Source organism: Cydia pomonella, chromosome 18 (assembly GCF_033807575.1).
Source record: "Cydia pomonella isolate Wapato2018A chromosome 18, ilCydPomo1, whole genome shotgun sequence".
Classification (NCBI taxonomy): domain Eukaryota; kingdom Metazoa; phylum Arthropoda; class Insecta; order Lepidoptera; family Tortricidae; genus Cydia; species Cydia pomonella.
The window spans coordinates 6,805,248-6,820,610 of NC_084720.1; the positions used below are offsets into that span (position 1 = coordinate 6,805,248).

Below are 15,363 nucleotides of genomic sequence, written 5' to 3' on the forward strand. Positions count from 1 at the left end.
ATTTCGGGGTTGGTCACACAGTAAAAGTTGCTCAATATGACCTATATATTCACCCTCTAAATTATTGCAGGTGACTAAAAAACAGGTATATGGACTAGCTATGCCGATGTAGATACGTACTTAGTATTACTGGTAAGGGGAGGTCTAGTTTTACATTATTCAAATCATGTCTTTCCCATCACGGAACAATGGTGCTCCGGACCTTTGGGAGGCGTGCGCGGAGCCGAAGCCAACACGTAGAGGCCCTTTTGACACTTTAATGAAATGTAAGGGGTACACCTAGCGGATGCAAATCATTATTATTACAGGATGCCCCCCAAATACGTTGACATAAAATATGTTTTTTTTTACTTATCCGCAAAGAATATAATACTCACTAGGAGCTTATACGTTTTTAAAATAACATTAAATTAAACGCAACCGTTTGTTAAAAATATCAACAGCAATTATTATTATCACAGTTAAATAGTTATTTGTTTTACAAGGGGGCAAAGTTGTTGTTTAACCGCTCGTGCTAATATTGATACCCGAGCAAGCGAAAGATTACAAAATTGAACCGCGAGCGTAGCGAGTGGTTTTAGAAGTGGAATCTTGAGCGATGCGAGGGTTTCAAGGCACCAGGGTTAAACAAATCTTGCCTCCGAGTGAAACACAACATTTTTCACCACACCAACGCGAGGAAAATACTAACTATGAAATACCAAAAAAAAACAAACCAAATCCAAATGAACTTAATTAAAAATGTATCATCCAAAATCATCATTTAAAAGTCAATTCTACCAGCTTACATAAGGAAACGACTCAAAATTTGCATCTGATTACTTTGCTCCACATGTGGATAATCATGCCTTGCACCTGGCCGTGAAACCGGTAATTGCTTGCAGTCGTGATAACAGTTAAAAATAAGCGTAAATAGTGTTAACAGTGTGTTTCCGTGATGGCGAAGTGTTTCGAATGCGGAAAACTTGTGACAAAGAAGGATTCTGGATTACAGTGTAGTACGTGCAATAAATGGTGGCACGGTAGATGTGTATCCATTACTAATGAGCAACTGGCCGCGCTATTATCAACGAACGCCGCATGGAAATGTCAGAAATGCATTGGGACTAGCAAAAACAAACGAATCTCCATAATACTACCAGACCCAGTTGAAGATGACAGCACCAGCGAGGTTACGACACCAGTACCGGAGTGTAACACTAAAGACCAGCTCGTCAAGGAAATACGTCAACAATTTAAGGAAATATGGAAAGACGAATTAACTCGACAAATACGAGCGGTGCTCGAGCAAGAACTAAAGAGTCAGCTACAGTTCTACTCTGACAAGATAGATGACTATCAAAAATCCCTAGACACATTTAAAGATAAAACAAAGAGGGTAGAAAACGAAAATATGGACTTGAAAAATAAATTAACTAATATGAAAAACAAAGTAGAACTCCTCGAACAAAAGGTCCACACTTTGGAACAAAACCAAATGGGAAATCACCTGGAAATATGCGGGATACAAAAAACTGAAGGTGAAAACCTGAAGGAGATTGTGAAAAAAGTCGCTGAAAAAATAAACCAGGACCCCGACGACATCTTACAAACATACAGAAAAGCCAGTAAGGCACCAGATGGACAGAATAGGAACTTGGCCACAGTAGTGGTCACACTTCGCGAAGGACGGCGGGACAAATGGCTGGACGAATCCAAAACCACCACCCTCACGGGACGCGACTTGGGGAGATCGGACGATTACAGGATTTTTATGCGTGAGGCCTTGTCACCCACGACCGCATACCTACTCTGGAAAGCCAAGTCGGAGTTAAAGGAAACCAATATGTATAAGTTTGTATGGTGTAAAAAAGGATGCATACTCATCAAGAAGGACGAGCAAGGTAAAACACATCCTATAAGATCGGTGAGTGATATTGAATATTGGGCTTCCAAAACGGATTGACTCTTACCTATAAAGACACCTAAATGCCTACCTAAAGAAAAATAGTTAAATGTCTAGCTCATTCAACGTCGACGAAGGTACTTTCAGCAGTTGGAACGAATATATAAGTGCTATTCCAACAGGATGCCGATATCTTATTACACTGCATGTAAATATAAGATCGATGTTATTAAATTTCTCACAATTAGAATATATAGTTACACATAGCAGTCGCGTAATAGATTTAATTATACTTACAGAAGTTAACATAACCGATACATGCAAGTCATTATTTAATTTAGAGGATTATAATATGCATACTAATCTTAGAAAACACCGGAAGGGCGGCGGAGTGATATTATATGTACGCAAAACCATCTCATTTACCCTGATCCCTCATGTGTCTGTATACTTTGAATCGCTATGCGGGCGCATAGACATAAATAATAAAGAAAAAATCAGTATTTGTGCGGTGTACCGACCGCCCGATAAATGCAAATCGCACTTCGTAAACGAGATATGTACAACTATAAACCACATCTCAGACAAAAACAAATTGATAATTATTGGAGATATGAATATCGACTTGAAAAAACAAAATAATATTAATTCTATGTATTTAAATAAACTTTCTGAACTAGGACTAGAGAGTGGCATAACTCAATTCACTCGAGAGGAAAGTAAAGGAAACGTTATATCAAAATCCTGTATAGATCATATTTTTTTGAGGCCGACCAATTGCCACTCTGTACATACCGGGGTCATTAACATATCTATTGCTGGGCCCTTATTCGACATGCTAAAATTGACGTTTCGTGTTGATTTCCATTTGATGTGAGAAATATTGTGACTTGTCGAATTGCTATTATCACCACCTGTCAGTGAACAATATCCACACTAGAGGCGGGGCGTTGTACCGGAATAGTTTTTGGAACAGGTTATTTGTAATAGACTACTTTTAGCTTGTCGAGTATTTAAAAGTACGGACTTTGATTTCTGAAATAAAACAAATATGAAACTTTTATCACCTCGTACCTCCATTCTTACCGTTACTTTAGGTAAAATAAAATTTTGTTAACAGATGGTCGTCTGGGTGTCTGTTGTATCTAAAAATAATGTAATAATATATAACAAAAATATGACAATAGATTCATAGCCTTCACTCAAAACGTCACCATATTTCCGACCCTTACCGAAATAATAAGTCGATATTTGTATAAATAATCCTTATTTGTAAGACGCCTAAGCACGGCAAATACGTAAACTGCCTATTGGGGGTCATACTCGTAAAACTGGTATTTTAGACGTACTTTTGGTACGAGTAACAGAGACGTACTTTTGGTACGCAGTCCCAGCTCTAGTCAGGATTCTAGTTGTCAAATATAAGCGTGTCGAATACGTATTAGTTAACTGTCAAATGAAATTAGATCAACGGTAGACTTTTTTGTCGATGGGTATGGCTGCCATGTTTGGATTTATGACATTTAAAAGGGGATCCTAAGGCAGAAAGCAGTTTTTTCTGTACGATTTTGATTCTTCTACTGGACGCAAGATGGAGTTAGCTGCCAAATTCCGATCAGGCTGACGCAACTAGGAAGAAAAAAGTTTTGTATGGAATTTGTTTCGCAAATCATTGCCAACGAAGAAAAAGAAAACGTCAGTGCTATTTATTCTGTCAAGTTTACATCAAGTCTACTGTCAGCCTAATTGCTTTGTTTGTTTTGAAGGCTTCAATGTTTTGTACGGATATTTCGTGTAATTTCTTTATTATTTAGTGAAAAAATCGAAAATAGTCAACCGTGATCAGAGTAAAGAGCGAGTTTGTTACAATGCCAGCGAGAAAACGGTTTACTAAGTGTGAAATATGTGGCAAGCGAGCCACTCGAGAAAATCACGAAAAAAGGGATTTTATGGCGAAATTTCCCTTGGATGAAGACTGGTAAGTATTGCTTTAGATACTTTTGACCTTATTTTGGGTCAGCAGGCTATAAACACATCGAAAATTAGATATTTTACATTATTTTTCGTTGTGAACTAAGGATGTACTATAACTATCGATAACTGTAGTTATATTTGTATATCAGTGTAAATAATTAAATTAAATATGTGAAATTTCCTTAGAACTAGCATGCAATATGTCCATAATTAATTCGTCGAAGATTAATAATGCATAAATTATCTATTACTTGTGCATTAATGGTCATTAGTTAACATATTTTTTTTATCCAGTGATTATTTAAAAAAAAATCTCTGTTTTTATGATAAATAAAGAAATATTATAGGACATTATTACACAAACTGACTTAGTACTAAAGTATGAATGGCATGTGTTGTGGGTACTTAGACAACAATATATATATATACCCACAACACATGCCATTCATACTTTAGTACTAAGTCAGTTTGTGTAATAATGTATATATATATGTACATAGACCTAATTTATAAGTATTTATAAATACATAGAAAATACCCATGTCTCAGGAACAAATATTCATGCTCATCACACTAATAACTGCCCGTTCCAGGATTTGAACCTGGGACCATCAGCTGCATAGGCAGGGTCGCTGCCAACAAGGCCAGACCCGTTCTCATGATTAACAGACATATAAATACATAAAAAGTTAAAGCATTGATAAAGGGTTGTTGATAACTGGATGCCGAAAAACATCATTTATAGATGCATATTAGCGCGAAATAATCAGTTGATCATCTCATTAGCAAACACATGGAATATAAACTGTAGATAAAGTCATGTTTTTCCAAGGCTGTATGTTTTCAGATGCAGGCAGTGGGCCAAATTTGTTGGGAACGAAGACCTGATACATCTTCCCATAGAAAAGTTACATTTATTCAAACATGTATGTGCACATCATTATGAAAATCAAACATTTAATAAAATAAAAAAACACGACTTAAAAACTGTTAAAATAATTCGAGTCCACATTAAGCCCGACCAGATAGTAGTCCAATTAAGAACTATCCACTATATAACATACAACTTAAATGTGAACTCGATGCTAACCTGATTTCGAGTACAAAATTTGTAGACAGGAGCCTATGTTTCAACCCTCCCCATTTTATCGATATCGATAAGAATCGTAAGCGTGTAGCGTACTACACTATTTAAATCGCTTATGTTGGTACTATGGTTCTTTGACAGTTCTTTGTCGTACATTTTGGTAATGATTTGCGAAACAAACTGATTCCACTCGCTAGTATGGAAATCCCGTCTCTTAAAACGTAGTGATTATAATGCTCTTTGACAATGACATGCAGTTGCGTCGATGTAGATCTATCATAAAAACGTACATGTGACGCATGTGACAATTGTCCAGGATGAAAAAATATCTTGACAACTAACATAAAGCAATACAATACCACAAAATGTCAACAAGAAAACAGATTTATTATAAAAATACAAATTATATACAAAGCTTCATTTTAAAACCAATGGTCGTGGGTTCTAACCCCGGCTCTTAACAATGTGCATCTTGTAACATGTACCGATTGCTTTTCAGTAAAGTAAAATATATTCTCATGAGGAAGATGGAGTATCCCCAATAAGGTATATTTTCCCCTCTGGGTTAGAAGGTCAGATAGTAGTGAGACAGGGAGATATAGTGAAGAATGCGGAAAAACAAGCATTTATTGTGTTGTTAGGCTAGTTTTTTTTTCAAAATTTGAAAACGAACGCAACAGCATGCTCAAAGCCCCCTGTGAGTCAGAATCTGTTAAATTTAGGCTTAAGACGAAACAGGAGCTGAGCCCGTACACAAATTTGAGATTTTTAGGTAAAAGGTAAAAAATATCGCCGCCGCGCTGACTAGTGTGGCACCCCGTAACTAGCTAGAGACTATCCCTTGTGTGTGTACCAACAAACCAAATTTTAGACAAATATGATACGTCTTCTTCTTCTTTGTCGTTGTACTCTTTGCAGAGCGTCGTGTGGTCAACTGCTAATATCAGGCGCAGATGTTGCTTGCCGTACGATTTCTCGCAATTTTTCGCGGTTGGGGGCCATTCTGGCAAATGCGTTCAGGGGACTCTTCATGGCAGATTTGATTTGGTCAGTCCATCGCATAGGTGGCCTTTTGCGCGGTCTTTTTCCGTTTGCTCTACCCTGCACCACTAGACGCCCTATGGAGTCGTTGTTCCTCCTCGAGACGTGACCGAAAAAACTGAGTATGCGGGTCTTTACGAGAGTCGGAAGGCGCTGCTTGATACGGAGTTCTTTAAGGATGGAGACATTAGTCCGAAACTCGGTCCAGGATATCCCCAGCATTTTCCTCCAGCACCATATTTCTAGGGCGTCTATCGTCTTCTCCTCTGTCTTTCGGATAGTCCAGGTCTCCGCAGCGTATAAGAATATAGGAAAAACGAGGGCCCGTACAAGCCGAACCTTCGTGGTGTTTGTGACGTTTCGGTGATAGGCTACGCTATACGTAAAAACTAGCCAAGACAAATCCTTTATAATTTCAGGATTTTCTACACAGCACAGAACATGGCACCCATATAGATCTCAATTCCGTTGTCGGCGAGTCAACAACGACACATATTCTTAATATTGAACTTAATTGGCTCTTATTTCACATTTATGTTTTAAATTAATTATAGGCATAGACATACCATATCCTATTGTAAGTACAAAGTTTCAGAGCAATCTAGCTAGCCGATTTAAAATGAGAGCGAAACTACATTTGTATGGAGAACCGAATTTGCTGCGGACGCACAATGTAGCATAATCGGATTAGGACCAACCTCGAAATCTCTGTAACAGTCATGAAATTTATTATGTATATAAATTAACGGCCCCTTTTCATGCCCAAACCATTTAACATTTGGGGACCTCGAGGAATCCGAGCCATCTTGGAAAATGTGTACCATCAACACAACAGTCAACATTAAAACTTATTAAATTCTACACAAAAAAGTCCTCGATATCTTTGCGGAACAATACATCTTGTTATAGAGAATACTTGCTGAATCTAAGTTTAACGCTTATACACTTCCAGGGGACATTCTCTTAAAAGGAAACTCGGAGGAATATGAATTCTATTTTTAACTATACATTTGTACGTGGTCTACCCCAATATTAACATTTTACTCTACTGCGACTAAACCAGAAAGAAGGGTTATGGGTGTAAGTACTGATGTTTCAGTACACCCAGTAGCTAGGTATTAGGATACTGGACGGATTTTTTTAAATGACATATCGTTAGATTCCTCTTGCCATTCACAATCTACTTTTACTTGTTCTATTAAAGAAAAATCAATACAGCCGCCTTGAGAGGACTCCGAATATTAAATCATATTTTTTCTTCTAGCGCCTAAACTATTGAGCGGAGTACAGTAAAACAGACATCAGTAGATCCACAGTTAGTATACAAGTGCTATGCAATACAAAGTTACTAAAATTAACGGAAGAAAAAAGTTTAGGGCTAAATAATACGTCATTTAAAAAATTCGTCCAGTATCCTAAGCTACAGGCTGTCCTGAATCCTCAGTACTTATACCCATAACCCTACTTTCTGGTTAAGTTGCAGTCAAGTAAAATATTGATATTGGGGTAGATTATGTACAAATGTATAGTTAAAAGTGGAATTTTTATTCTTCCAAGTTTCCTATGAAGAGAATATCCCATGAAAGGGTATAAGGGCTAAATCTGGGTTTAGCAAGTATTTTTTAAAGCAAGATCATTTTTTTTCGCAAAGACGTTTAAAACTATTTTATGTAGAATTTTATAAGCTTGAATGTTGCCTTACACGATTATTGAATAAAGAACGTAGATTTAGAGTAAAACGCGAATTTCTCCTGGATGGTCCACATTTTCCAAGATGGCTGCGGTTCCTCGAGGTTCCCAAATGTCAAATGGTGTGGGCATGAAAAAGGGGCCTTTAACGTATATACATACCAAATTTCATGACTGTTCAGACATTTCGAGTTTGGTCCTAATCCGACTGCGCTAATGCCACTATGTACGTAAACTATAACTGTACTGCGGACTCAACCTTCACGTTATAATTTTTTAAGTATTAACGTTGACATAGTAACGAAAATAATAAACACGTCAATTGAAGTAAACAATAGGTATTATTATAATTATGCAAGAAAATTTTGCAAAATAGGTACATTAATGATTAATATGTAAAACACCATTAATTACTGAATTAAAATTATGATTTTGTGTTAAAAAATATGAGACCAATGATACAGCCCGATTACACGGGCTACATATTAAAAATGATTATCATGGAAACAGTAAATATACACAGGTGAACAAAGTTATAGTAAAATAGGTGCATAATTTCAGAGCTTGCCTGGCCCACCTGTACCACCTACCATGACCACGGCCGTCTCCTACTATTATTTTTTTCTAATACCTATGGCCTTACTAGCGAACAGTATTCCATGTTCTTGATCCAGAATTTAAACCCTCAACTACATATTTGTGGCACTTGGGGTTGAATTTGAAACTCTAGGGCACTAGCGTGGCTCAATGAGAGCGCCTTATATAGGCTTCTGGTGACCAGAGGATCAGCATTGTTAACCAGCGCGGAAATGCACCCAGCCTTCTGAGCACCCTACCGAGCGACCAGAATATAGGGCAAATATTTTATGTATACGTTTTTGACTTAAGTGTTTTTATCATGTTTTATATTTAAACTTACAGATGTCGAACTACCAGCAAAGTTTTTGAAGAGGTGTAGTTTTTATATTTCCTGGTACCAAACTGATACAGGAAATTGGAACATCAGTAAATAATCTACACCGAAGACAATGAAATATAGTCACATAATACTTTAATGCTTTATTTTATTAAAGAAATCGGCAAAAAAATGTGTTAACTGAAAAAGATAAATTTTATTTTATTTGTAGTTGAATAACAAAATATGTATTTAATCTCCTTTTAACGTAGGAATTCTCTTTGTGTAGGTACATATAAATAATAGGTACTTAGGTCTTGGTAAGTAATATAGACAGTACAGTAGGTCTTATCTTAATAATTTGAGATCTCATACATGCGTTCCGATATATCTGATGGCGACTGTACATACAATGGGGTCGCGTATACCAGTACAAAGAGCATTAAAATAGTTGTTGATAGACCAAGTGAGCGAGCTACTATGGTACCTATCTTTATATCAATTTTATGCATTATGTAATAGCGCAATACAGAAAATTTTTTTGACAAATGTAGTATTATTTTTATAGTAATAAAGGTTATTCATGAACCATCTCGTAATTTAAAAAAAAACGGACTTTATCTCTAAATCATATGCCTTATATTTACAGATGTGTTAGGTTACAACTTGGTTCGTGAAAGTGGTTTAGAAGCAACTTGAGACTGGGTGCGGAGTAAATTGCAACAATTTTTTTTACAATTTTGAGCGTTTATAGGAGAATATGTGGAGCGAGCATTATTCGACGTGTAGGTGTGGGTTCAACAAAAAGATCGCATGTCAATAGTTCCTTATTGTCGTTAAAATTCAATTAATAATCGCCTTTATCGACCATCAACTGTGTGGTCACTTTTTAATTGATTGACGTTGTCAGGTACAGTTTCACTACTCGCCGCCGCATTGTTCATAGCGCATTACTTATCCTATCGAATACAAGATGTCGCTGATTCCTGTAAACTTATGTTTAAAAAAAAAGACGCTTTACTCTATGCCATATATTGTAGGAAAGGAAGGGTATTCCCTGCCGTACGTCAAAAAATCCAAGATGGTGCCCAAGCCCATGGACAATAAAGTCTAGCAATAAAATCAACACTTGTCAAAATTTGACATTAGCAATCCACAGTCAGGTGACAATCAAATCAAACCGAACCACTTCGAGTTCAGAGCCATTTCAAACTATATAGTAGTAATAAACAAAGTTGATTTTTGTTTGATTATTTTTTCTATGAATGAGTTTTGATTGTTCCAAATGATAATATCCACAGTTGATAGAATCAACACTTGATACAATCAACATGCGATAGAATCAAGTGTTGATTTGATGTGGACGCGAAATTTGACAGTTGTGCATCTCGAATAAGGCCCCTGATCATTACATAACAGGCTGTGCGCTAGCGATACCCGGCGCAAACGCCCGTGCGCCCGCGGCGCGATTAATCACCGTGCTAGACAACGATAAGGTCGATATTGCGCTGCAGCAGGTTGAATGGGATGAAGCACTCGCCTTCAATTGTCCGAATAGAATACTTAACTTTGTTAAAGAAAAAATACAAAATGCATACGATGAATGTAAAAAGACTATACGGTGTAAAAATATAAAAACAAAATGTAAATGGGTAAATAAAAAAATGTTAAGAATGTGTAAACAAAGAGATAAAATGTACAAAATTTGGAAAAAAGCTCCGGAAAAAATTGAAAACAGAATTTTATATAATAAGTATCGTAACAAAACAAATAAATATATTAACTTTATTAAAAATAGGTACATTAAACAAGAAATTAGTAAAAATTTTAAAAACTCAAAAAAAATATGGCGCACAATTAATGAACTGTGCGGCAAAATAAATTATTCTATTGATGATGTAATTATGAAACATTTTAAAATGAATGAAAGAGAAATATGTAGTAATTTTGCCCAAGAATTTCATAATAATGTAAATAAAATATCTGTTGCATGTAAGACACAAATTCTGGACCATACTGGGTTTGCCGGGGGCGCAGATGTTTCAATGAGGGTTAAAAAAGCGACATGTAATGATATTTTTAAAATAATTAAAAGTTTAAATGATAGAAAAAGCCCGGGTTATGACAAAATTCGAGTCATAGACTTAAAAAAAAATTGTCGTAACATTACACCAATTCTTACTCATTTAATTAACACCTGCCTTGCCACATCTGTATACCCCGACGAACTCAAAACGGGTATAATACGCCCTATTTACAAAAAAGGAGCACATACAGACTATAACAACTATAGACCAATTACTATATTGCCGTGTATCGACAAGATAGTTGAGAGATACCTCGGTAACGAAATCAGTAACTTTTTGATTCACAACAATATAATCAACAGTAAGCAATACGGTTTTCAAAAAAACCGAAGTACCTCTCAGCTACTTTCTGACTTTAACAATGAAATTAACGAGCACATGCATGAAAAAAGGCATGTACTCGTTGTTTTCATTGATTTCAGCAAAGCATTTGAAATGTTAGATTATGAAACATTGTTTTACAAACTAGAGCAGAGCGGTATACAGGGCCCTTTGATTAAATTGTTAAAAAACTATCACAAAAATAGACATACATTAGTAAAGATAAACAACACATACAGTGACGAAATAAAAACCGAAAAAGGCACGGCTCAAGGATCTATAATCGGCCCAACTGAGTACTTGCTGTATGTTAACGATATGTGCAACATAATAACTAAAGGCTCTGTCTATCAGTTCGCGGACGACACATGCATTATCACAGCCGACCGCGACATAGCTACCGCCGAGCGCACAATGCAATCTAATTTCAACACCATCTGCAAATGGGCGCACGACGTTGGTTTAGTAATTAACGCGCAAAAGACGAAAATAATGCATATTCGTTCGGCGCACAATAAAACTGCTCGTGATATTACTGTGGTGGCACACACACATAGCTGCCTGCACCAGCAGAATATCACAACGTGTAACTGTGAAAATATCGAAGTGGTCACAGAACACATGTATCTCGGGTTAATAATCGACCACAGATTCAACTGGGGGCCGCATATTAACTATGTGTGCGATAAGTTAAGAGCCATTCTAAGCAAAATGTCAATCCTAAGGTATAAATTACCGTACAAAACCCTACGTATGCTGTACCTAGCCCTCGCTGACTCTGTGATCGGTTACGCTTTGAGTACTTATGGTAAAACCTATAAAACATATATAGAAAAAATATATAACTTACAAATAAGATTATTGAAGACACTTGTACCTCAGCATATCAAAAAGAAATACGAAACAGATTATGCACAACTTTTCAAATACTGTAATGTACTTCCGGTTCAAAATAAGTGTAAACTAGCCATACTAACTGAAGAATATCACTATGTTACTAAACTAAAAGTAAACAAAAGATGTACAAAACTAAGAAGTCTACAGAGACAAAACAAATATTGTAAACCCAAATATAATAACATATATGGCACTAGGCTGTATACATATATATTACCTAAAATATTAAACGATTTGCCAGAAGATGTTCGTGTAAAGTACTTAAATGGTAAACATATAAAAAAAGTAATTAAAATGCACTTATTGACATCAAACGACACAAGCTACTTATACTAAGAATCCTACAATGTTTTCTTTTTTTTAAATTTAGACATAAGACATTAATATATGTATTGTTCTCTGAACTCCCCATCGGCACACAAACCTCCTCAAGGTTTTGCCTACGATGGGTCTTGTATTAAATTACTTAAATTGTTTGTTTATTCAATAAATTAAAAAAAAAAAAAAAAAAATGCAACTTTCTCATTAGTTTTTGAACAACCAAGAGGGCCTTTACCAGTTGGTGTGGAGAAAAAAAAAATCCGTGATTTTTGTGTTATGGGCACAACAATAGGGATCGCGTCAAACGACGTTTTTGTTATATCCAGGCGGATTTACTTACTTATAAATAATAACTTATCCACTCACTTGCTTCATATTTTTCAGTGACCTCTATTATTATAATAAAATAAGGGTGACAGCTGGTAACTACCTTAGTTAGTTTAGTAGGTTAGTTTCAACAAACAAACAACCATTCCGCTTCAAGTTGGAAGTTCGTATTATTGACCGACAATGACTACTTTGAGTCACTTTAAACGTAATTCTATCAATTATCCGTAGCACGCGTACGCGAACCAATTCATTATAAAAGTGAGTTCCATCTCGAGGATTCTATTAGGATCTCTGGCAGCCTTTCTTTAAGATGTCGCGAGTTGTGGTAAGTTACTTTTATCATTGTATTTAGAAACAGCTTTTCTTAATGTTTTGCTACTTTTACTTTTATATTTAATTTCTTAATATCTGGGAAACCGAGCATTGCTCGGAAAACATATAAAAACTCAGAAATGCGCGTTTTCCTGAGATAAGACCTAGGTAGATCGATTTTTCGCCCCCGAAAACCTCCATATAGAAAGTTTCATCGAAATCGTTAGAGCCGTTTCTGAGATCCACGAAGTATAAGATTTGTAATGTTAACCGGATAAAGAACTACCAGCTTGTTGATGAAGATCCTTTTAAACAAATCGTTTTTTGTCAATAAACTATTTATTGAAGGTTTTTTATCATTCATACAACGTTACCGAAATGTTATCGATGGAATACGAAAGTCAATTATTTGCTGTTACCAAATAACCTACAAATTTTCATTTAATAAATAAAAACATTTGTATTTAGTTTTATGGTGGTTCAAATACAACAATGCTCATCCCATCAAAAATCCATTCGATCTTATCCCAATGCACCTTTTATGATTTTGTAAATGGTAGGAGTAAATAAAATATAGGTACCTATTGCTGTATACGAGTATGTTGATGCCGTATTCCCATCACTGTAGGTAATATTACTCTCCCCATCAGCGGCCAAGGTGTTCACAAATATCTGAACACGCTTCTACTGTCGAGGCGTTCGAGTGCATGTTCAGATATTTTTGAGCATCTTGGCCGCACCAATATATCTGATGGCGACTGTACCTTGCCACAATCATTTTCAGTCCCATTAAATTTTATGATTTGTTGGTACAACAGCAACAAAAATCAAAATGATCTCATTTGGTGAAAATTGCAACTTTCTCTATTTATCAGGATTTGTTAGCACCCTTTCGGCTATTAATTTTGGCTTATTTACAAGGAAAGGTACCCAACTGTCCGGTTCCGATTTGATTTATATTTATTTTATATATGTTATGGAGTAGTGTATAGAAAAACACAGCTACATAGAAATAGAAACGTATATTTCGTTTCATTAAAAATGTTACAAGAGGATGGAGAAATTATGAATGAATTCATTGCAAAGTCGCCATGCATTTTTACAAAAACCAGATGATCTTTATAATTTTAACTAAACACAATTCATATCAACTTTAAGGTTATCATTTACTAGAACTCTAATTAAAGTCATGTAGTAATAAATATACCTATATATAAAACTAATAGGTAACAAATTTCAACAGTGAAATTAATTAATTAGATTGAATTTTCCTATGTACTAAACAGGCCATTTTCACTAAGTCACTAAGTTAAAGAATAAGCGTAGCTAGCCAGAGACGAAACTGTTATGACAATTGTTCATTTTTGGCATACGCAATGTAAAGATTCTAGAAAAAAAATATTTATTTCCTTCCAAGTGCCGGCACTTCATTGAGGTGCGGAAACAATTTGTTACAGATGCCAGCTACGCAACTACGCTTAGTCTTTAGCTTAATGACAGACGTCAAACGCCGAAAATGGTGGACACAATTTGTTCTCGACAGCCTGTCTAGTATATATATGTCAGTGTCCAAAACCCCGATGTATGTTATGACAATGAAATTATAAGTAAACAGACTTAATCAGACTCATAGTAAGCAAATAATGAGTTCATTAAATTGAACATATTTTTAGTAGTACCTATGCTTCGTACTCAGATATCCCGCTGCAGCTACGTTTTGATCACTCAAACGCCTTAACCTTGAGGCCAGTCCTTCTTACATATATCCCCGCATTTTATGAATATTGATTTAATAATACCTACTTAAGATATCTTCTAACAAACATTATACATACAAAAATGTTGTACTAAATGAAAGTAAGTACTGAATTTTTTACTAAAGGTAGTGTTTCACAAATACCAAAAAACGCATGCCAAAAAATAGGTACATACCTAGCTACCTACCAAATTAAAAATATAAAAAAATACTACTTATTATGGAATTACAAGAAAACTTAATATAAAAAACCTAAGCTTTTTAAATTCTAGTGCTAATTTTATGATGAAACAAAGTTAAAGAACAAAAATAAATAACTAATTCATTCCTGCATCAAAATCCCCATGGTATTATATATCAGTATTCATTTTGCATTACGTTGCAGCTACTTCTGTGTCTCCTGGTGCTGGTCTCCGCAGCCGTGTCGCTGGACGTGCCCGGCGGCATCCCCAAGACACCCGACCTGGGCAAGCTGCCCGACGCCCCCAAATTGCCTGACAGCAATCTACCGAAGACCTTTTCCGATTTGGACGACATCGACAAGTAGCGACCACTGACCTAAGGCATTTTGGAACTGGTTTTGTATGAAATAACCTTTACTCATACAAAATGAGTACTACAAATGTCCTTTATGCCGCCTGAAGCTTAAATTTCCATCTGGAAAATATATACTTTTGGCTTAACGCGGCTCCTCTCTATGATGACCATGAAGCGTTAGTAAATAAGTTATATATGTATTTATGAAGCATATTAAAAGCTGCAGCTGAC

The 15,363-nt window shown here is 35.8% G+C and overlaps 1 long non-coding RNA gene across 1 annotated transcript; it reads left to right on the plus strand.

Annotated features, from left to right (window-relative positions):
• Positions 1 to 12,716: 12,716 nt before the first annotated feature.
• LOC133527994 (uncharacterized) lies at positions 12,717 to 15,363 on the plus strand. The gene is made up of 2 exons (XR_009800932.1): positions 12,717 to 12,852; positions 14,981 to 15,363. It is a non-coding gene; the product is annotated as an uncharacterized LOC133527994 (long non-coding RNA).